Source organism: Rhamphochromis sp. 'chilingali' (genome assembly GCF_963969265.1).
Source record: "Rhamphochromis sp. 'chilingali' genome assembly, chromosome: 22".
NCBI classification, from domain to species: Eukaryota; Metazoa; Chordata; class Actinopteri; order Cichliformes; family Cichlidae; genus Rhamphochromis; species Rhamphochromis sp. 'chilingali'.
The window spans coordinates 12,956,435-12,977,977 of NC_137950.1; the positions used below are offsets into that span (position 1 = coordinate 12,956,435).

Sequence of the window (21,543 nt, forward strand, 5' to 3'; positions counted from 1 at the left end):
TTGAGTCGACCAGCAGCAATGAAGACTAAGACTACTTCGACGGGTTTTTTCAGTATCCTTTCAGTAATCTGATGGCCTACTCAGGTGATCCTGAATCCTCTATGCTGCAATAAGCTGGGCATACACTGTGCTGCGATTTTTCAGTCGCGTTATTCGGCTCCTGATCAAACTGTAGGATTGACTCGCAGGGGTGAGAAGTTTGATCAAGGCCAAACTCGGGACGATCCCCAAAACGATCGCACGACTGAAAAATCGGCTCAAAATGGGCCAAAAATCGCACAGTGTATGCCCAGCATTAGGCTGCCGGGGGATTCCCATGATGCACTGGGTGTTTCTTCTTCACCCACTATGTTTAATAGACCTCTCTGCACTGAATGGTACTTGTTATTAACCTCTGTCTCTGTTCCATGTCTTTATACTATTTTCCTTGCCCCTCCCCAACCGGTCGCAGCAGATGGCCGCCCCTCCCTGAGCCTGGTTCTGCTGGAGGTTTCTTCCTGTTAAAAGGGAGTTTTTCCTTCCCACTGTCGCCAAAGTGCTTGCTCATAGGGGGTCATATGATTGTTGGGGTTTTCTTTGTAAGTATATCTTACAATATAAAGCGCCTTCAGGTGACTGTTGCTGTCATTTGGCGCTCTTTAAATAAAATTGAATTGAAAATTAAATAGATGTCACTGTGATGATTTCTTCCCTGCATAGAAAGCTTAGACCCAAATGCAGATTCAATGCACATGGTTAAACTATTTATGAGACTTTAGAGAGGGAATGGAGAACGTGGCTCGAGCTAGGAGTGTCAGCAGACAGCAGGAACCAGAGGAAAAGCTATCGAGAGACTGAACACCTGGCTCCTGATGGGAACAATCCAACGGGAATTCTGCAACAGAGGGAGAAGAAGTTGCTGGACGGGTAAGGGAGTTTGAGGGTAGGATGAGTACGTTGGCAGAGGAGACCTAAACACAGGGAAAACAAGGTTAAACACAGGGAAGGAGCACGCCAGAACTGGAGCAGAGGGGAAGCCTAGTTACCACTGGAGATGGCAGAACAAACTGGCGAGGAGTAGCAGGCAGCGCTGGTTTAAGAAGCCCTCCTGCTGATTGTTTGCAGATGAGGCCCAGGTGAGATGCTGGAAACTCCACCTCTGAAGTGTGGACACAGTATCCCCATTCCAAGTGGAAAAGCCCCTCAGACACTTCCATGGTGCATGACAAGAAGGATGAGAAAGCATTCATGGTCCATCCATCCGTCCGTCAGCGTAATGCCTAAAAGTTTATTCAGATGTAAATGTATTACATTTTTAAATAAAGATCATCAGTGTTTTTAATGACGCTGCATTTCATTCATGTGTCTCTATTGGACAGTGTTGTAGAAGTTACAGAAGACAGGAATCAGTTCCAGCTTGGCCTGACATTTGATCACTAGTGATGTGTGATACCACTGATTTCCTTTCCGATCCCATACCACGTAAAATTCAGGGTGGTATCGACGATACTGCTCCGATACTTTGTACAAAAACTTTACTCTTTTATTGTATCTCAAATTATAGCGTCATAATCATTACAGGACATCAGATTACTTGTTCTTATCACTTAATAATGCAGAATTCATCATATAGAAATCAAAAACCTGAAGTTGTGCACTATGTGAACACCTTGCCTGCCTGCAGCACTAAAGGACTCCCTGAGAGACGTCTGTCTCACCCTAGCAGCACCCGTCCTTCTCCTCCTCTTCAGTTTGCCTCAACATAAGCTCGTCATATTCTGTGATATGATTTACTTTGAGGTGTTTGACAAGGTTAGTGGTGTTGCCACAACACCTCACTTTCTTGCCACATGTATCGCAAACCACGTCTGGGCTGTTTGTGGATGTAAAATACGTGCGCACATGACTCCAGTTACGCTCAGCCATTGTTGTGAGTGCGCACGCCACAGGCTGCCACACATTTATACAGCCGTATTTCACACATGACTATAAAAGGCGGAAGAGGGAGTAGTTCTTTCCAATGTAGACAATCTGAATGATAGTTTCTTTCCACTGTGTTCCTGTTAATGAAAAACTACAATTTACCCCAAAATGATTCAAATATCGATATTTTAATGTGGAAACCTTCTGTTTCCACATCTGGACTTTCTGTTGCTGCCCACGCGGGTGAAACTTTCTTTGAAGTGGCTCATTGAAGTTGTAATTGATAATCAATTCCCACACAATGTGAGAATCCAATCAATTTGTTTATCAGGGGAAAGGTGTGATTTCTTAGGACACTGGAGCCTAACATTAACTGGTTTAAAATTAGCTTATTTCCATAAGAAGAAAAACATACTGAGAAAGAGATCACCAAAATATACATGTACAAATGTGAAATAGTCATATGTAGTGTGAAAGAGCTATTTGACATCTTTAAATTCAAAGTAATGTATAAATCCACTTACATAAAACATGAAAAGGCGGCGCAGCGATGCCCATCTCAGCCAGTGTATGATGGTGGGGCAAGATGGCAGCTTCCACAACATGACGCCAGCTCCTATGTATTTTTAGTAGATAAATGATACGTTTATGTATCAATTTGTTGGAAGATGTAATTACACCTTAATTATGTAATTAGAAGCAAAAATGATTTTTTTTAATCAAATCACCTCAAAAAATTACTGTACTTACTTTCTAAATCATTCTTTACCTCTGAAAGGGGTGGCTGTGGCTCAGGAGGTGGAGCAGGTCATCTACTAATCAGATGGTTTTTGGGTCGATCCCTGGCTGCTCCAGACTGCATGCTAACTGTCCTTGGGCAAGACATTAACCCCAAGTCACTCTCTGATGCATTCATCAGAGTATGAATGTGTGTGAATGTTAGGTAGAAAGCACAGAAAAAGGGCTTCTATGAACAGGTGTGAATGAGGCAACCTGTATAGAGCGCTTTGAATGTTCAGGTAGAGTAGAAAAGCACTGTAAAAATTTCTCTGTGTTGATTTCTTTTGGACCTCAAACATTACTCACCTTGTTGCAGGTTTCTTTATTAATGCTGAAAACCCAGAATGGAAACTGACCTTACTGCTTCCTTCCTTTCCAAACTATTGCGGCTCCTCCAACCAACGGCCGCGGCAGGCTAAACATGAGGACACAGATGACGTGCAACAGTAAACACATGAGATACACCTCTGTACTATTTGCTACTTTTATTCCACATACAACTGTCCACTGTACAAATCGGCACACGGGCTCAAACCATTAAACAAATGCACAGACTGCACAAATAACTGCACCATTTACTATGCCAAATTTCAACATTGGCCTATTGCATAACTTAGTGCAGAAGTATACATAAACCAAAAGATGCATCAAAATGATTCAAGCTGCGCTCAAGCTGCAGTCAACAGAAGGTTTCGCCTCATGCTCACCCTACCTTTCTGCTCATTAACATCAGGTGCCGTGAACAGGTGAGTGCAACCACATTTATCACACCCATTAAATCCTTTTATCTCATTGTGTTTGAATAATTGTAATTCCTTCTACTGGGATCTCAGCCAGAAGTCCATCTTTCACCTCCAGCTCATTTAAATCTCAGCTGCCAGACTTATAACAAATTCAAAGAAATAAATCATCATTCTCCTCCTCACAACCTTTTGGGTATACGATACATGGGTACAAGCCTTGTTACAGATTTGGTCACTTTTTATGAACCAAGTCACTGCCTGCATTCTGCACATCAGACACTCTTAGCTGTCCGTGCAGCCTGGCTCAATGCAAAAAGAAAACAAACCGTTTCGTGTTTTAACTCTTTGAACTTTTCTTTTGTGTTTTTAACTAAGATTTTATTGTGTTCTTTAACACACTTTGTAACTGTTTTGAAAGTGCTAGGCAAATTAACTGTTAACTATTACTGTTATTATTGTTATTGACAGTCTGGAGCTTTGGCAGTATGGAAGGTGGATGCGAGAGGGAGACTTCATGGAAACCACCTTGTAAAACATGAATACAAGAAACCTTTAACTTGCTGCATCTTCAGACCGTCCACACCTGGAGAGTAAGCAGCCTTCGAAGTCCCATATCAAGTGGAAGAGTATGACATTTTTTTAATCAAATACTATTTTTTGTATTTTATTATAGTGATGTGGCAATGCTAGCTCGAGCATCTGTGAGAGGAGATGAGCGTGCGCTGGACAAGTTTAGCTGGAAGGGGGCACCTCTGAAGATGGGGCCACAGGAGGGACTTGGATTCTTTATCTGCACTGCAGATGGTAGGAGTTTGTGATTCCTGTTGGAGTTTGGAAAATTAAATCATTTGTTATTTCCAATGCATTTGACCATACTTTCTTTAAGACACAATTTGTTTTTTCATTGCCTTGTATAATTTTGTCTGAGGCCAGCAGTCTTCTGCAGTCACAGCCCTCAATGTATAAAGGCTGTTTATTTTATTTGTTTGTTCTGTAAATTGAATTGATGATACTTTGCTTTATTTTTGAACAGTTACGAAGAACAGTATGAGAAAAGTATTCATGGTTTTAGAAAGTCTGATTAATCCAGCAGACTTGTTGAAAATTATATCAAAAGTGTATTTTGCCTCTGTGAAGCAGTAATCCTGTGGGAGTCTCCAGAAAGGGGAAAATACAACAAGCTATAATGCTATTGATCCAGAATCCAGTCTGATCTTTAATAAATATGAACACTTTGTGGTTTGAGCTGTCAGATATTCCACTTATTTCATCTTTAATCCCATGTCTTATGCATATAGGTAAAGTCCATAGTGTGGATGAGTATTGTAAGACGAGTGTCCTTCTCAGTGTGGAGGGCTCCATCAAGAAACTTCTCTACATGCTACGTGCTACATAACTATGTTTTGTCTCTTGATGAGACTCTGGGATATGAGAGGAGAGAGATGATCAACTGTGTTTCATACTGTGCAGGCAAAGGCAAAAGTTTGCACAGAATTGTAAATGAAAAGAAGCTTTTTCTTTCCCATCACCATATTCCTGAATGTTTCCAAATGCATAGGTTAAAAATAAAAAACTCGTTGCTTTTTTAAAAATTCTGCAACACTCAGAAATCCTAGCAGCTGGCACCACCAATGGACGCATAGCAATGTGGAGGATGGTGGTGCAGTCGGGTAGCAGTAGAGGTGACACTAAGCCCCAGTGGAAACTGCAGACACCAACAGAAATTGGAGGAAATGTCACTCAGCTACAGGTAATGTCTTGACCAGCATTAGTGCATTACTTTCGTTTGGTTTAATTACACTTTTATTTTAACTGGAGATTGACAGTAACAACACTGTTTTTCTTTGAGCCAAAATTTCATTGAAGGAAATTTCAATGCAGCTTTGATGCTGGATGGAGACAGCAACGCATTTTAAAACCCTGACTTGGACTGTGGGAATCAAGTCTTTACAATACGCACACACACACACACACACACACACACACACACACACACACACACACACACACACACACACACACACACACACACACACACACACACACCAGCCTGACCAATAAGAGCCAAGAGTTGCAGTGATAGGCAGGCTGAACCAGCAAATAGCCAGAAACAACTGGTCAGTGCAGCACCGCCTCAGGTACCACATACAGATTTTAACTGGCTTCTGACTTTGTGTGGTGTGGAGTATGCTAGATTTTATATAAATATGGATGAGATTAGCTGGGGATGAACAAAATCTCCTTCAGCAACTATTAAATAGCCAGAAGGGGCCAGACAGTCAATATATTAATTCAGCGTTCCTACAGAACAGACCGTAAAGCATTCCCAAAAAGTCAAAACAATTATTTTAGCAGCTGATTTCTGTACTTAAAAAAACCCCAAACAAACATTTATTATAGCTCTATTATGTAGGTAATGTAGGAGACGTGGACACAAATACACAGAGGGTTAACGAGGGAAGTGGGAGCACACGGGGAACACAGGCGACACTGATAATCATAACGAGACACGGCAGGAGTAACACAACACTGACGGGAGACTATCAAAGTAAAACAGGAAGCACACAGAGACGCAGACCAGATTGGAAGAGAACACAGACATAGCGGGCTGGGAAAACATGGAATAAAACACAAGGAGGAGAAACGAGGCATGGGGGCTGGCAGATACACAGAGGGGGCACACAGGGGGTAAAGTCACGAGGGGAAATCAAATAAGCAACATCTTAACAGAACAACCGAGGGACCCTAAAGCTGACATCAAACAACAACAATACAAGACACACAAAAAACCAGGTAGAAGTCCCAGGACCATGACATGCAGGTGGTTACATATGGTTAAAATGATTCAAATGCACTAAGTATGCATGTTTTTCATATCAATATAGTCCATAACTTGATTACTGTCTGTAGCCCACATGATTAAACACTTTAGTTACATAAAACATGTGAGGTTAGATTTTATCTACTGTATAGCCTGTATAGTAAATTAATATGTAGCCCAATAAGTATAAAATCCAGAAAGCTACACAACATGGGGCGGTTCATTTACAAACACAGTTCTAACTTGAGTTTCACACAGTTTTTATTAGAAAACAATCAAATTGTTAAATGCTTCAAGTACACAAAATGTCAGAAATCTGCACCGTCATGAACAGAAATTTAAACCTAATTTTTCGTGATTTGTTGATTAACCCTCCGAGGTCTAAATCCCACGTTGTGCACATCAACATCACAGATTTGTACAAATAAAATTTATAACAAAGACATGTTAAATATTAAGCACTGGAAACAGCTTGTTGTTTTGTTGCCATAGCGTTTTGTTTTGTCTCCATTTAAAAGATATCAAAATCTGAGCAAACAACTTGATGTCAAAAGAATCTCTGCACATTCCGCAGTCTTTGCTGCTAAAGTGACATCACAGCATTTAAGCATGTTTGAATGAAAACATCAGCATATGAACACAAAACTGAAGAGACACTGCAACCGAATGAAAGCAGACCACTATTTAGTGACATTTGGACGTTTCCCTGAGGATTAACTGCTGTGTAATCTACCAAGAACTAAAGTAAGCTCAAATTTCAGTTTATAAACTCAAGATCATTTACTTAAATATATAAAGCCTGATTTCCCTGCTTGCCAGGACAGTATTTATGTACTTTACATTGTGCAAGACTAGACTATATTTTCCATCATAGAGAGGATGATGTGGATCTATTATTCAGGAAAACAAATGAAGACTTAACTATTTGTCAGCTGATGTAATATTTGACAAATGATACATAAATTAGAAAATGTTCTTAATCATATCTTAGAGTGACAGAAGCTCTTTTTAACACGATTATTTCTCAGATTATTTTGTTCATTTAGGAAAATAGAGAAGACGTAAGTTTTGTTCTCAAACAAACTATTAGAATTTCTGAGAAACTGAGCCTACGTGCACATGTACACGGCTATTTTTGAAAGCGCAGCTTTGTCTCTGCATTTGGGCCTTTCGTCCACACCTAAACAGCAGATTGAGTCACTGAAAGGTGAGATTTTTAAAAAGCACGTTTTTGTGTTTAGGTGTGGACGAGGAAAACGGACATTTACTCAGGCAATGTCAAAAGTGTGCGCCGCTGTTGAAGTCACGCTGTGGCCACGTTATTGTTTACATGAGATCAATTTCTACAATGGCAGATGTAGACAACATACTGTGTCTGTTAATCTTAGTATCTGCAGTTTTTACACGCTTACATCAGACGTGGATTCTACATTCAACACAGACGCTCTCCCAACCCAAATCCTGACGTCGGTTTGGAAGAAATGTAATTTAAAAAAATGACATTTATGTATGCTGTATGCATTTAGTCCATTCCAAAGTTGTGAGTCTGTCTTTAGTTATTAACATTTGAAACGATGAAGGCACGTGAAAGTAACACAAAATTAGCTGCTTTTCCAGAAAAAGACAAAAACTTCTCAGAAGTACGTAAGGTTTTATGAGGTTTTCCCACCCAGGCTTCTAGACTTCTGATTGGCCAACATTTCTACACGGTTAAGATTTGGCGTGTTCTTGACAGCGTTTCACTTTGTTTTTAGTGTTTAGATGTGGAAGGAGATATTTTTTCAAAACTGCACATGTGGACTGGATTTTTATTTTTTTTTAAACGAAAAAGGAAAAACGTCCGTTTTCAAACATAGCCGTGTACGTTTGGACGCAGCCTAAAGTCATCACAAAAAAAGCAAATTCTCTGAACATTCTGGGTTGAGGTTTAGTGATCATTGTTGTTTTGTGTTCCTTGTAGTCAAAATGAGTGCAAGTGGAGACGGACCACAAAATAACCAAAACGGTAAGCACATGTACTCAGTCTTGAAACTGATGAAAAACAGATTTTCAGCAGATAGTTATGGATGTTAATTAAAAGATTTAATGATCTTGCAGGCCAACAGGTTAACCCACAAATGTTGGCAAATGGAGATCAGGAACCTGCTAATGGCTTCCTGAACGATCTGTATCTCGCTCTCTGTGATTATTGTTGCTATCTACATGAGCTAATAGCTTCAGTACTGGCACAATATGACAATTACCTTTACGGGGACGAAGACGATGACGACGACGACGATGACGACGACGACGATGACGACGACGACGATGACGACGACGACAACGACGACGATGACGACAACGACAACGACGATGACGACAACGATGACGACAATGACGGCGGCGACGGCGACGGCAACGATGACGACGACGACGATGTTCAAAATATTCATGTGAGGGACAATAATGCCAATGGTGACAACGATGAACAGCACGGGGATGCTGTGGTTGTGATCATTTTCAATGTTGGTGGCATTGAAAATGAGGAGGCATTTGAAGGCCGCATGGATGTTCGCCAGTACATCCCAGAAGAGGACCCTCAGCCAGGTGTTTCCAGGAAGAGGTCTAGAGAGATGGCTGAAGAAGATTTAGGAGCAAACAAAAGAATGAGATGGAGCGATGATGACTCTGAAGTATTTGAAGATGCGCACGAAGAGCTTGATCATGAAACTGGAGGCTCGAGGAAGCGTTCCCGAGAGGATTTTGAGCAAGAAGAGCAATACTTGCCTGTGTGCAAACTTCAGAGGTGTTCAATTGAGTCGACCAGCAGCAATGAAGACTAAGACTACTTCGACGGGTTTTTTCAGTATCCTTTCAGTAATCTGATGGCCTACTCAGGTGATCCTGAATCCTCTATGCTGCAATAAGCTGGGCATACACTGTGCTGCGATTTTTCAGTCGCGTTATTCGGCTCCTGATCAAACTGTAGGATTGACTCGCAGGGGTGAGAAGTTTGATCAAGGCCAAACTCGGGACGATCCCCAAAACGATCGCACGACTGAAAAATCGGCTCAAAATGGGCCAAAAATCGCACAGTGTATGCCCAGCATTAGGCTGCCGGGGGATTCCCATGATGCACTGGGTGTTTCTTCTTCACCCACTATGTTTAATAGACCTCTCTGCACTGAATGGTACTTGTTATTAACCTCTGTCTCTGTTCCATGTCTTTATACTATTTTCCTTGCCCCTCCCCAACCGGTCGCAGCAGATGGCCGCCCCTCCCTGAGCCTGGTTCTGCTGGAGGTTTCTTCCTGTTAAAAGGGAGTTTTTCCTTCCCACTGTCGCCAAAGTGCTTGCTCATAGGGGGTCATATGATTGTTGGGGTTTTCTTTGTAAGTATATCTTACAATATAAAGCGCCTTCAGGTGACTGTTGCTGTCATTTGGCGCTCTTTAAATAAAATTGAATTGAAAATTAAATAGATGTCACTGTGATGATTTCTTCCCTGCATAGAAAGCTTAGACCCAAATGCAGATTCAATGCACATGGTTAAACTATTTATGAGACTTTAGAGAGGGAATGGAGAACGTGGCTCGAGCTAGGAGTGTCAGCAGACAGCAGGAACCAGAGGAAAAGCTATCGAGAGACTGAACACCTGGCTCCTGATGGGAACAATCCAACGGGAATTCTGCAACAGAGGGAGAAGAAGTTGCTGGACGGGTAAGGGAGTTTGAGGGTAGGATGAGTACGTTGGCAGAGGAGACCTAAACACAGGGAAAACAAGGTTAAACACAGGGAAGGAGCACGCCAGAACTGGAGCAGAGGGGAAGCCTAGTTACCACTGGAGATGGCAGAACAAACTGGCGAGGAGTAGCAGGCAGCGCTGGTTTAAGAAGCCCTCCTGCTGATTGTTTGCAGATGAGGCCCAGGTGAGATGCTGGAAACTCCACCTCTGAAGTGTGGACACAGTATCCCCATTCCAAGTGGAAAAGCCCCTCAGACACTTCCATGGTGCATGACAAGAAGGATGAGAAAGCATTCATGGTCCATCCATCCGTCCGTCAGCGTAATGCCTAAAAGTTTATTCAGATGTAAATGTATTACATTTTTAAATAAAGATCATCAGTGTTTTTAATGACGCTGCAGTTCATTCATGTGTCTCTATTGGACAGTGTTGTAGAAGTTACAGAAGACAGGAATCAGTTCCAGCTTGGCCTGACATTTGATCACTAGTGATGTGTGATACCACTGATTTCCTTTCCGATCCCATACCAAGTAAAATTCAGGGTGGTATCGACGATACTGCTCCGATACTTTGTACAAAAACTTTACTCTTTTATTGTATCTCAAATTATAGCGTCATAATCATTACAGGACATCAGATTACTTGTTCTTATCACTTAATAATGCAGAATTCATCATATAGAAATCAAAAACCTGAAGTTGTGCACTATGTGAACACCTTGCCTGCCTGCAGCACTAAAGGACTCCCTGAGAGACGTCTGTCTCACCCTAGCAGCACCCGTCCTTCTCCTCCTCTTCAGTTTGCCTCAACCTAATCTCGTCATATTCTGTGATATGATTTACTTTGAGGTGTTTGACAAGGTTAGTGGTGTTGCCACAACACCTCACTTTCTTGCCACATGTATCGCAAACCACGTCTGGGCTGTTTGTGGATGTAAAATACGTGCGCACATGACTCCAGTTACGCTCAGCCATTGTTGTGAGTGCGCACGCCACAGGCTGCCACACATTTATACAGCCGTATTTCACACATGACTATAAAAGGCGGAAGAGGGAGTAGTTCTTTCCAATGTAGACAATCTGAATGATAGTTTCTTTCCACTGTGTTCCTGTTAATGAAAAACTACAATTTACCCCAAAATGATTCAAATATCGATATTTTAATGTGGAAACCTTCTGTTTCCACATCTGGACTTTCTGTTGCTGCCCACGCGGGTGAAACTTTCTTTGAAGTGGCTCATTGAAGTTGTAATTGATAATCAATTCCCACACAATGTGAGAATCCAATCAATTTGTTTATCAGGGGAAAGGTGTGATTTTTTAGGACACTGGAGCCTAACATTAACTGGTTTAAAATTAGCTTATTTCCATAAGAAGAAAAACATACTGAGAAAGAGATCACCAAAATATACATGTACAAATGTGAAATAGTCATATGTAGTGTGAAAGAGCTATTTGACATCTTTAAATTCAAAGTAATGTATAAATCCACTTACATAAAACATGAAAAGGCGGCGCAGCGATGCCCATCTCAGCCAGTGTATGATGGTGGGGCAAGATGGCAGCTTCCACAACATGACGCCAGCTCCTATGTATTTTTAGTAGATAAATGATACGTTTATGTATCAATTTGTTGGAAGATGTAATTACACCTTAATTATGTAATTAGAAGCAAAAATGATTTTTTTTTTTAATCAAATCACCTCAAAAAATTACTGTACTTACTTTCTAAATCATTCTTTACCTCTGAAAGGGGTGGCTGTGGCTCAGGAGGTGGAGCAGGTCATCTACTAATCAGATGGTTTTTGGGTCGATCCCTGGCTGCTCCAGACTGCATGCTAACTGTCCTTGGGCAAGACATTAACCCCAAGTCACTCTCTGATGCATTCATCAGAGTATGAATGTGTGTGAATGTTAGGTAGAAAGCACAGAAAAAGGGCTTCTATGAACAGGTGTGAATGAGGCAACCTGTATAGAGCGCTTTGAATGTTCAGGTAGAGTAGAAAAGCACTGTAAAAATTTCTCTGTGTTGATTTCTTTTGGACCTCAAACATTACTCACCTTGTTGCAGGTTTCTTTATTAATGCTGAAAACCCAGTGTAGCATCCAGTCGAACTGAGAAGGTCAGAACTGATGGTTGTTGAATGACCTTTATTATTCCTTGCCGTGTATCAGACAACGAACCAACGTAAGAGCTAGACAAACAAATAAAACAATTACCATATTATTCATGTAACAGCATCTTAACCGCTCATTACGCTGGTCTAACCGTTTTCTATTAAACTATATAATACATATTATGCATTTCAGATTGCTCAAATTAAATCACATACATTACAAACCTTGTTCCCCTGTCGACTGTAGCTAGAACCATTCGTTTTTGTACAATTTAACTATATTCTTCTCTCCCTTTTCTCCGTTAGCATTAGTTTTCCGTTTTCTTCCATCTCTTTTGCACATCAAGTTGTTTACCGTTACATCATTCACTTCCGGTCACACAGGAAGTTACCACAATAAAAGTACGTGAATATGCGCTAGCTTTACATATCCGCCTTTACACTCCCACCAAATTATTTGCTGTTACAAACAAAATAAAACACAAATAATTTCTAAACAGGTAACTTAACAATGATAATACCTTTGTATATGCAACAACTAATTCTCATTGCATTTTAACTGCTTAGTGCATCTTGCTTTTGACAACTTTCTAACAGTAGAACCAACTTATGAACTGGGCGTTCCACTGTAGACATCTTATGCAAACGTTCACCCCTTTTACTAAGGTTTCTGTCTGCAAAGGTTACTTTGAGTCTGTTCAGTGACAGGTTGCTTCTCCCCAAGACAAGAACTAACAGACTTAAAAACTCCTTTGTCCCACACGCCATCAGACTGTTTAACTCCTCTCTGGAGGGGAGAGGGAGGGGAAACAGGAGGACAAAGGAGGGGGGAACAACTAAGCTTACATTTACTCCGTTACATTTACTTGAGTAAGTTTTTGAAAAAAACGTACTTTTAAAGTACCTTTTTTGCACGATACTTTTTACTTTTACTTGAGTACATTTATGAAGAAGAAACGGTACTTTTACTCCGCTACATTTGCAAAATTCGACTCGTTACTTTTTAAAAAATAATTCGTTTAACACATTAGATAACATGCCGGCAGTGGAGTTTCCGGTAACTTTTTTACCAGTAAGATGTGGCCATGCAGTCACATGACCAGTTTGAAACTGTGGCGGTCAGCGTTTCAAAGTAGCGGACACACGGAAAGAAGAAACACGAAAACATGGCAGAGTCTACGCTAGAGCTGAAGAGGATGAACAGCATTTTCCTCACATACAAAGAATGTTTCTCTTAAAAGCAGTACAAAAGAACAGCTATGTCTTCAGTGTCGGTGTCTTTAGTTAGAGCCAAAACAAACAAACTCGTGTAACCTGAGGAAACGGTAAGTTTTCTCTAAATATCTTTTTAGCTGTGGTTAGCTGGATGTCAGTCTTATGTTACAGCAGCTGTGTCGAGTTCGAGCTGCGAGTGAATGAAAAACATTGACCAGGCAGCTGTGATTGAGCAGCAATGTCCATCCAACTCTTTTTGTGGTTGTTGTAGTCGTGATAATTTTGTGAGGCCACATTGAAAAGCCTCGGATACGGAAGCGTAGAGCTGCCACCCAGGCAAAAGAAAAATAGAGCTATATCACGTTATAACATGAAAAGTATATTATTATTGTTCTAACAATATACTACCATGTTAGTACAATATACCTTTCATGTTTGAAAAATATAATATCACGTTATTACAATTAGGGCTGGGCCATATTATACCGTTCACGGTAATACCGGTATAATGTTAGGCAACGATAGGAAAATGAAATATCGCGATAGAATATGAGTAAAACGCGCATGCGCAGTGCCTTTGTTTTCATACGCACATGGCCGATTGCTGAGTGAAACAGATGAACCAGAATTGGTTTGTAAAAATGGTGCAACTTCAGTGATGTGGAACTGGTTTGGTGTTTGTCCGTCAGATACACAACAAAGCACATTTTTTTGCAGAACATGCAAGCGGCCGTCGTTATTGTCGTATTTGTCGGACTAAGATGCTCTTAAATCTGGGAGTAATCTGGGTCCAAAACTCCGTAATTTTCAGGTCAAACAACACTGCAGCACCACTGAGAGTTAAAAACTGTCTAAATTCTTTCATCTTTAATAAAACGATCAGCATTGCTGCTTTACCAGGTGTAACTATGAAGTTTAACTTCCAGGCATCCATGAAAACAAAATGTATTACATTTAACGGAGTTAGAAGTTAGCAGGAAGCTAGCGGAAGTTAGCTCGCTAGTTTCGCTAGTTACCTAAGCGTGATATAGCATGTTCTGACTGAGAGATTTCTGAAAAAATTCAAACGTACAGCTCTGCTATCACTTCCAACATAAATGAAGACAGGAAACTAAACAGCAGTGACGTTTGTAGGGTTACTGAAGTTGGGCTAGCTGGTATATAATGATGTGCTACGTGATCGCTAGTGACACAGCTATGTTAGCATAACATAAACAGTGAAGCTGGAGGACAAACACTAACACTTTTCCACTTATAAAAGTTAACGTTAAGGTTCCTGATAGTTAGAGACAAATGCAATCGCATGGCAGGATGCTGTAAACGGAAACTTCAGTCAGGAGAACAACTGAGATAATCCATCCACAATACGAGGTTAGTCATTAATATACTGCAACAACATGGGAATAGAGCAGCTGCCAGAGAATTCAACATTAATGAATCAATGGTACAGAAGTGGAGGAAGCAAGAAGAATGAGTTTAATAAAGTTTGATTTATCTGACTGCTTTGTTTCGCTTAATGTGCCTTATAATCCCTTGCACCTTATGGTCCGAAAAATACGTACTGCACACTGCAGTTTAATGTTGCAAAGCACCTCTTTTTAACTTCAGTGGATATTATACATGGTTATGCTCAGGATATGTCAGCCCATTTCTACTGGAAATGCCTTTTGGTTAAACTTTCAGCAAGGAATTTGCATTTGCACTGTTACATTTTTATAAAGCTTTAATGTACATAAAAACCAGCTTCTTGTTTAAGTGAAAATAAATGGAAGGTTGTCTTTTTGCGCTAGTAATTAGTGATGGGATTTCCGGCTCTTTTTAGAGAACCGGCTCTTTCGGTTCGGCTCACTAAAAAGAGCCGGCTCTTTCGGCTCCGAACCGGCTCTTCAGGTTGTTTTGTTGCTTTAATTAATTTATTATTAACAATAATATAAAATTATGCACAAAAGGAATTACTAACGTAAAAACAAGTGGTTTTATTTATATATGTTTATATATAAATATATGCGGTGGCCCCTAGAGACAAAACACGTACAAACTCCAAAACACATTTCTAGCATGAACTGAACTTCCAAAGCAGAGCTACTAGATCACTTAAATTACACAATTGAAAGCATGTGTGTATTGTTTGTGTATTTATACACAGGCACTCATATATATATTCAAATAATTTAAAAAAAAGTTCATTTACCTGTTATTACCACACACCAAATCCGGTCATTGGTACTTGCTGGCTTGTGTAGCCACAAGATAACAAAGGCTCAACACTGCGCCCAGCATCCTGGAGCACTTCTGTTGTTCTTTTGTACGTGTTTTGAGTTTTTATGTGCTTCTGAGTTTTTATATGCTTCTGAGTTTTTACGTGCTTCGGAGTTTGTACGTGTTTTTACGTGTTTTGGAGTTTTTACGTGTTTTGGAGTTTGTACATGCTTCAGAGTTCGTACGTGATTTGAAGTTTGTATGTGCTTTGTCTCTAGGGGCCACCGTAAATATACTTTTATTTATTCACTCCACATAAAATGTAATAAATAAATCATCTAATACAAAAATCAACTATTCACATTTCAAGTTTTAACTATTTACATTTTCAGCTTTTTCCTTTCACAAATTTAAAGTGAAAAGAACACAAAACACTGCAAACCACAACACAATTAAATATAAATTATAATATGAAAACTAAAAGAACATGCATATTCTCTGTCATATGGACCTGCATGAATAAACTTTCTCAATCCTTTATCATCTGCAACCGAAAATAGTTGTGGATGATTACTATACCTTTCTAATGTTGTTGTCCCTGCCTCTCTTTCTCTCTCTCTGGCTCTGTTCCTGTGCTACTGAGTGTAACTACCGCCCCTCCCCCCTCTGCCCAGCGTAAAGCACAAGGCTCGCGTGCAGAGTGAAGCGGAAAAAAAGTGCGAGAGAGAGGCTGAGAGAAAGAAAAAAAAACAAAAAACCACGTGACGGCTCGCGATAAGGAGCCGGCTCGCGTCGTTCACGTCAAAGAGTCGGCTCTAAGAGCCATTTCGTTCGCGAACGACCCATCACTACTAGTAATGTTGTGGAGTTGTATTTTGTCTCGCATCAATTATATTGTCAGTTATATCGTTATCGCAAATTTCAAATATATATCGTGATAAATATTTTTGGCCATATCGCCCTGCTCTAATTACAATATACATAATTATCACGTTCGTACAATATAAATATTATATTGTACGAATGTGATATTATATTGTTCAAACGTGAAAGGTATATTGCACGAACATGAAAAGTATATCGTTATGACAATAAACTTTTCACGTTATAAAGTAATATAGCTCTATTTTTCTTTTGCCTGGGTGGCAGCTCTACGCTTACGTATTCGGATGAGCTTGCCAAAGTCCTACAAGTTGTGCCTCCATCTCCTGTGTCCCGATCACACGCTGCACTGCCGTGCTGCTCCACCTTTTCTCTTTCATTTCTGTGTTTGTGTGAGAGGCTGCGTTGAGGCGCGACAGGATTTCAAACAGGTTTGATTGTCTTGCGACCATACGATTGATGATTGGGAGCTGGTCGTGAGGTGTTAACTGCTTTTCGTTACCCCATGTATACTACACGATGCACACACTATTAAGGCAAAACTTGGGCCGATCCCCAAAACGGTTGCGCAACTGAAAAATCGGCTGAAAATGGGCCAAAAACCTCACAGTATATGCTCAGCTTTTGGAGGCTAGCTCCAAACAAACATCTGCAGCTTGGCAGTGTATACAGCACTATAATGACCAGACCTAATTCTTTTGAAAACCATACATCTTTCCACAGGTCTCCACTTCATCAGACATCACCTAGACTCAGAGCTGGATGAGGCCAGCACAAACAGCGGCCTATTCGACGAAGATGATGGATCCATGGGGTCAGGAAAGCCAGAAGCAGGGGAGCTGGAGAGGTACCTTTCTTGTCCATTCACTGGAGGTGTGGATCTATTGCATGGCGTTCCTCACATCAAGAAGCTGTTGATCAAAGTCAGTACAGCTCTTCCTGCATCTGGAGCTTGTGAAGGACTTCTTAGTCATGCAGGACTCCTGTTCACTGCTAAACGGTTACAGCTTCACAGAAAGAACCTTGACAGCAAACTGCTGCTGAAGCTTAACCATCACCTTACTGAGTGAAGAAATGGCACATTTTTGCTAAATATGCAGAAATAAATGCACACCCATACAATTTGTGGTAAACTGAGCTGCCTTGTATGTACATATGTTGAAGATGCCTCGTTCTAATTAGTGATGGGATTTCCGGCTCTTTTTAGAGATCCGGCTCTTTCGGTTCGGCTCACTAAAAAGAGCCGGCTCTTTCGGCTCCGAACCGGCTCTTCAGGTTGTTTTGTTGCTTTAATTAATTTATTATTAACAATAATATAAAATTATGCACAAAAGGAATTACTAACGTAAAAACAAGTGGTTTTATTTATATATGTTTATATATAAATATATGCGGTGGCCCCTAGAGACAAAACACGTACAAACTCCAAAACACATTTCTAGCATGAACTGAACTTCCAAAGCAGAGCTACTAGATCACTTAAATTACACAATTGAAAGCATGTGTGTATTGTTTGTGTATTTATACACAGGCACTCATATATATTCAAATAATTTAAAAAAAAGTTCATTTACCTGTTATTACCACACACCAAATCCGGTCGTTGGTACTTGCTGGCTTGTGTAGCCACAAGATAGCAAAGGCTCAACACTGCGCCCAGCATCCTGGAGCACTTCTGTTGTCTTTTGTACGTGTTTTGAGTTTTTATGTGCTTCTGAGTTTTTATATGCTTCTGAGTTTTTACGTGCTTCGGAGTTTGTACGTGTTTTTACGTGTTTTGGAGTTTTTACGTGTTTTGGAATTTGTACGTGTTTTTACATGTTTTGGAGTTTGTACATGCTTCAGAGTTCGTACGTGATTTGAAGTTTGTATGTGCTTTGTCTCTAGGGGCCACCGTAAATATACTTTTATTTATTCACTCCACATAAAATGTAATAAATAAATCATATAATACAAAAATCAACTATTCACATTTCAAGTTTTAACTATTTAAATTTTCAGCTTTTTCCTTTCACAAATTTAAAGTGAAAAGAACACAAAACACTGCAAACCACAACACAATTAAATATAAATTATAATATGAAAACTAAAAGAACATGCATATTCTCTGTCATATGGACCTGCATGAATAAACTTTCTCAATCCTTTATCATCTGCAACCGAAAATAGTTGTGGATGATTACTATACCTTTCTAATGTTGTTGTCCCTGCCTCTCTTTCTCTCTCTCTGGCTCTGTTCCTGTGCTACTGAGTGTAACTACCGCCCCTCCCCCCTCTGCCCAGCGTAAAGCACAAGGCTCGCGTGCAGAGTGAAGCGGAAAAAAAGTGCGAGAGAGAGGCTGAGAGAAAGAAAAAAAAAAAAAACCCACGTGACGGCTCGCGATAAGGAGCCGGCTCGCGTCGTTCACGTCAAAGAGTCGGCTCTAAGAGCCATTTCGTTCGCGAACGACCCATCACTAGTTCTAATGTTTTCTCTGAGGCTGCTGCTGTTTAGATATTTATATTATTTACTGTAGATATTGGTGAAAAAAGCTTTATGTTGTGAAAAACTGAAATCTGGAAATTAGAATTGTTGTGCCTTATTTTGTTGATGTTTTCACATATAGTCCTTTTGAAAATACTAAAATTTGTATTTTTACTCTTACTTGAGTAACTTTTTTGACCACTACTTTTCACTTTTACTTGAGTAATAATATTTTAAAGTAATGCTACTCTTACTTGAGTACAGTTTTTGGATACTCGACCCACCTCTGCCTACAAGACTGCTCGAAGAAGTCCTGCCATTAATTCATGCTTCAATCTTAAATATGATCGACCTATCTCTAATAATCAGCTATGTACCACAGGTGGCAGTAGTTTAAACCATTAAACTTAAAAAAACATCTTTTGACCCAGCGGCCTTAGCTAATTACAGGCCAATCTCCAACCTTTTTTTTTTTCTCATTCCAACAGTTCTCGAAAGACTAGTTGTAAAACAGCTAACATCATCTGCAGATGAATGGCTTATTTGAAGCACAGAAACAGCTTTAGTGAAGGTTACAGATGATCTTCTTATAGCCTCTGACAGCGGACTCATCTCTGTGCTTGTCCTGCTAGACCTCAGTGCAGTGTTGAATACTGTCGACCATGAAATTTTATTACAGAGATTAGAGCATGTGGTAGCTTTTACAAATACTGTGTTACAATGTTTAAATCATATCTAATAGATTCCAATTTGTTCATGTAAATTGGGAGTCATCTTTACACACTAAGGTTAACTATAAAGAGAATGCGTTTCTTGAAGAAAATGCGAATGCTGATACGTTAATATTCTTTTAGCTGTAATTCTGTAATTGCTGAAATATTTGGGTAACTTGATAAATGTAGCACCCCTGACTCAGTACTCCACTATAGCCGGATACGCCCTGAGTTCTAGTTACCTTGAACTTACCCAGTTGCCCAGAGTGCAAGCTCCCCTGAGTTACACACGTAACACCTTTATCTTACTCTGAACTATAGATAAGAAACAGTACCAGACACAAGATCTTCTGTTTAAACCAAGCAGGTTTACTTAATGAACTGGTGAACACCCAATAAATCAATAAAGTAAGAAGTCTCTTGCAATGATAAAATATAACAATAATAACAGTTACACAGTTCTTTACCGTAATGGGCCTCACACACACACTCTCACACACCACCCAGTTTCCCAAGTCCCCCCGGTGCAGGCCTGGATCGATGGTAGGGTGCGTAGGAACCAACGGTCCTAAAAGAAAACAAAATGGTGCTCCTACCTGGAAACCTTAGTCTTTTGTCCACAATACACTCACAGCACACCGAGAGGTCCGTTCCTTAGGTCGCCGAGCTGCACGCTTACTCCTTTTAAGCAGCAGACCTGGGCGAAGACTCCTTCTGCCCCCCCCCCCCCCCCCCCCCCCCCCCCCCACACACACACACACACACACACAGGATTGTACATTAACATAAAACTTTTGTCGGAACCATACTGAATTTCACAAGAGAAACACACACATATGAAGAGAGAGAGAGAGAGTATGCATAGTATGCAAACAGCTACCAAACAGCCATCATAATTCGTCATACAATGAGAACAGGACAAATCAACAATTAACAATCACTAATTAATATTACAATCTGTAACATAATGTATCGTTTGGAGTTTAGTCTGTTACTGTTACCATTTTTACCATTTCTTTTTGGAGCAACTGTAATCCACATTATTTCCTTAGGGATTAATGAAGTATTCTGATTCTGATTGTTACAGGATGACCTGCCATTATCCAATGACACATCTGCTTACCTGTATCTTTTGCTCATTTCTCCTCCTCTTCTTTTCTCTTTTTTCTAAACTGAAGACCTGATGGCTTTGAACCCAGGATTCAAATCATGAATACATAATGGGCTTGGATTTACAACATTATGAATGAAATGTGCTCTATTTGGAAGCAGCAGGGCCCCCCTCCCCTTCCCACGGGTTGTGTGTAAGACATTAAATCATCAAACTGTAAATTATAAATTTTAAATTGTTAGTGATCCCTTTGCCTCGAGTTCTAAAGTCTGTATTTATTTTCTTACTCTTCTTATATTTATTGTTTGTTTACTTGCACTGCTGTAACTGGAGCCTCGCCGTCTCATCTCTCTATATACTGGACTGTATGTAGCGGAGATGACAATAAAGTTTACTTTGACTTCAGCAGCGAGCAGGCGCACCGAGGAAAAACAGTATCTTACTGACAGGAGCTTTTGAGAGAGGGCCATCAAATGAGCAGATAAATTAGTTTTCAATGAAAAGATAATTGTAAAAGTCATCGACTGCCTCCAACTGCCCAGATTTGAACCACCTGTCTGCTGAAGACAAATCCATCAATGAAAAATAAGCCTGAAATTAATGTGCCAATCAGAATGCTCTATCATTCCCATACATTTAAATTCACTATCTGAAAATAACTGCCAAAGAGCTTTGAGTTGGACTGCAGTAAATACTAAAATAGTGTTACTCTGTAGCAAATTCCTGTCAAATTTGTCTTGGTGCGCCTGCTTAAAAAACTGCTTCTAAATCCAAGATCTTGACTCCTATCAAAATAGTTTTTAAACCACGAGGGTCCAAAAGACTTGTTCTACACAACAGTGTATTTTAATGTTTCTGGTCTCAAAAATGTGG

The 21,543-nt window shown here is 40.1% G+C and overlaps 2 long non-coding RNA genes across 4 annotated transcripts; one reads left to right on the forward strand and one right to left on the reverse strand.

The window, feature by feature from the left end:
- Nucleotides 1–682: 682 nt before the first annotated feature.
- On the reverse strand, nucleotides 683–3,105 carry LOC308390867. Of its 3 annotated transcripts, XR_013970511.1 has the most exons (4): nucleotides 2,989–3,023; nucleotides 2,672–2,805; nucleotides 2,427–2,518; nucleotides 683–1,259 (listed from the first exon to the last, which is right to left on the reverse strand). It is a non-coding gene; the product is annotated as an uncharacterized lncRNA (long non-coding RNA). The 3 variants fall into 3 exon arrangements; XR_013970509.1 differs by having other exon boundaries at nucleotides 2,672–3,105; XR_013970510.1 differs by having other exon boundaries at nucleotides 2,653–3,105.
- A 565-nt stretch (nucleotides 3,106–3,670) lies between these two features.
- On the forward strand, nucleotides 3,671–4,799 carry LOC308390906. The gene is made up of 3 exons (XR_013970521.1): nucleotides 3,671–4,015; nucleotides 4,099–4,229; nucleotides 4,724–4,799. It is a non-coding gene; the product is annotated as an uncharacterized lncRNA (long non-coding RNA).
- The last annotated feature ends 16,744 nt before the right edge of the window (nucleotides 4,800–21,543 follow it).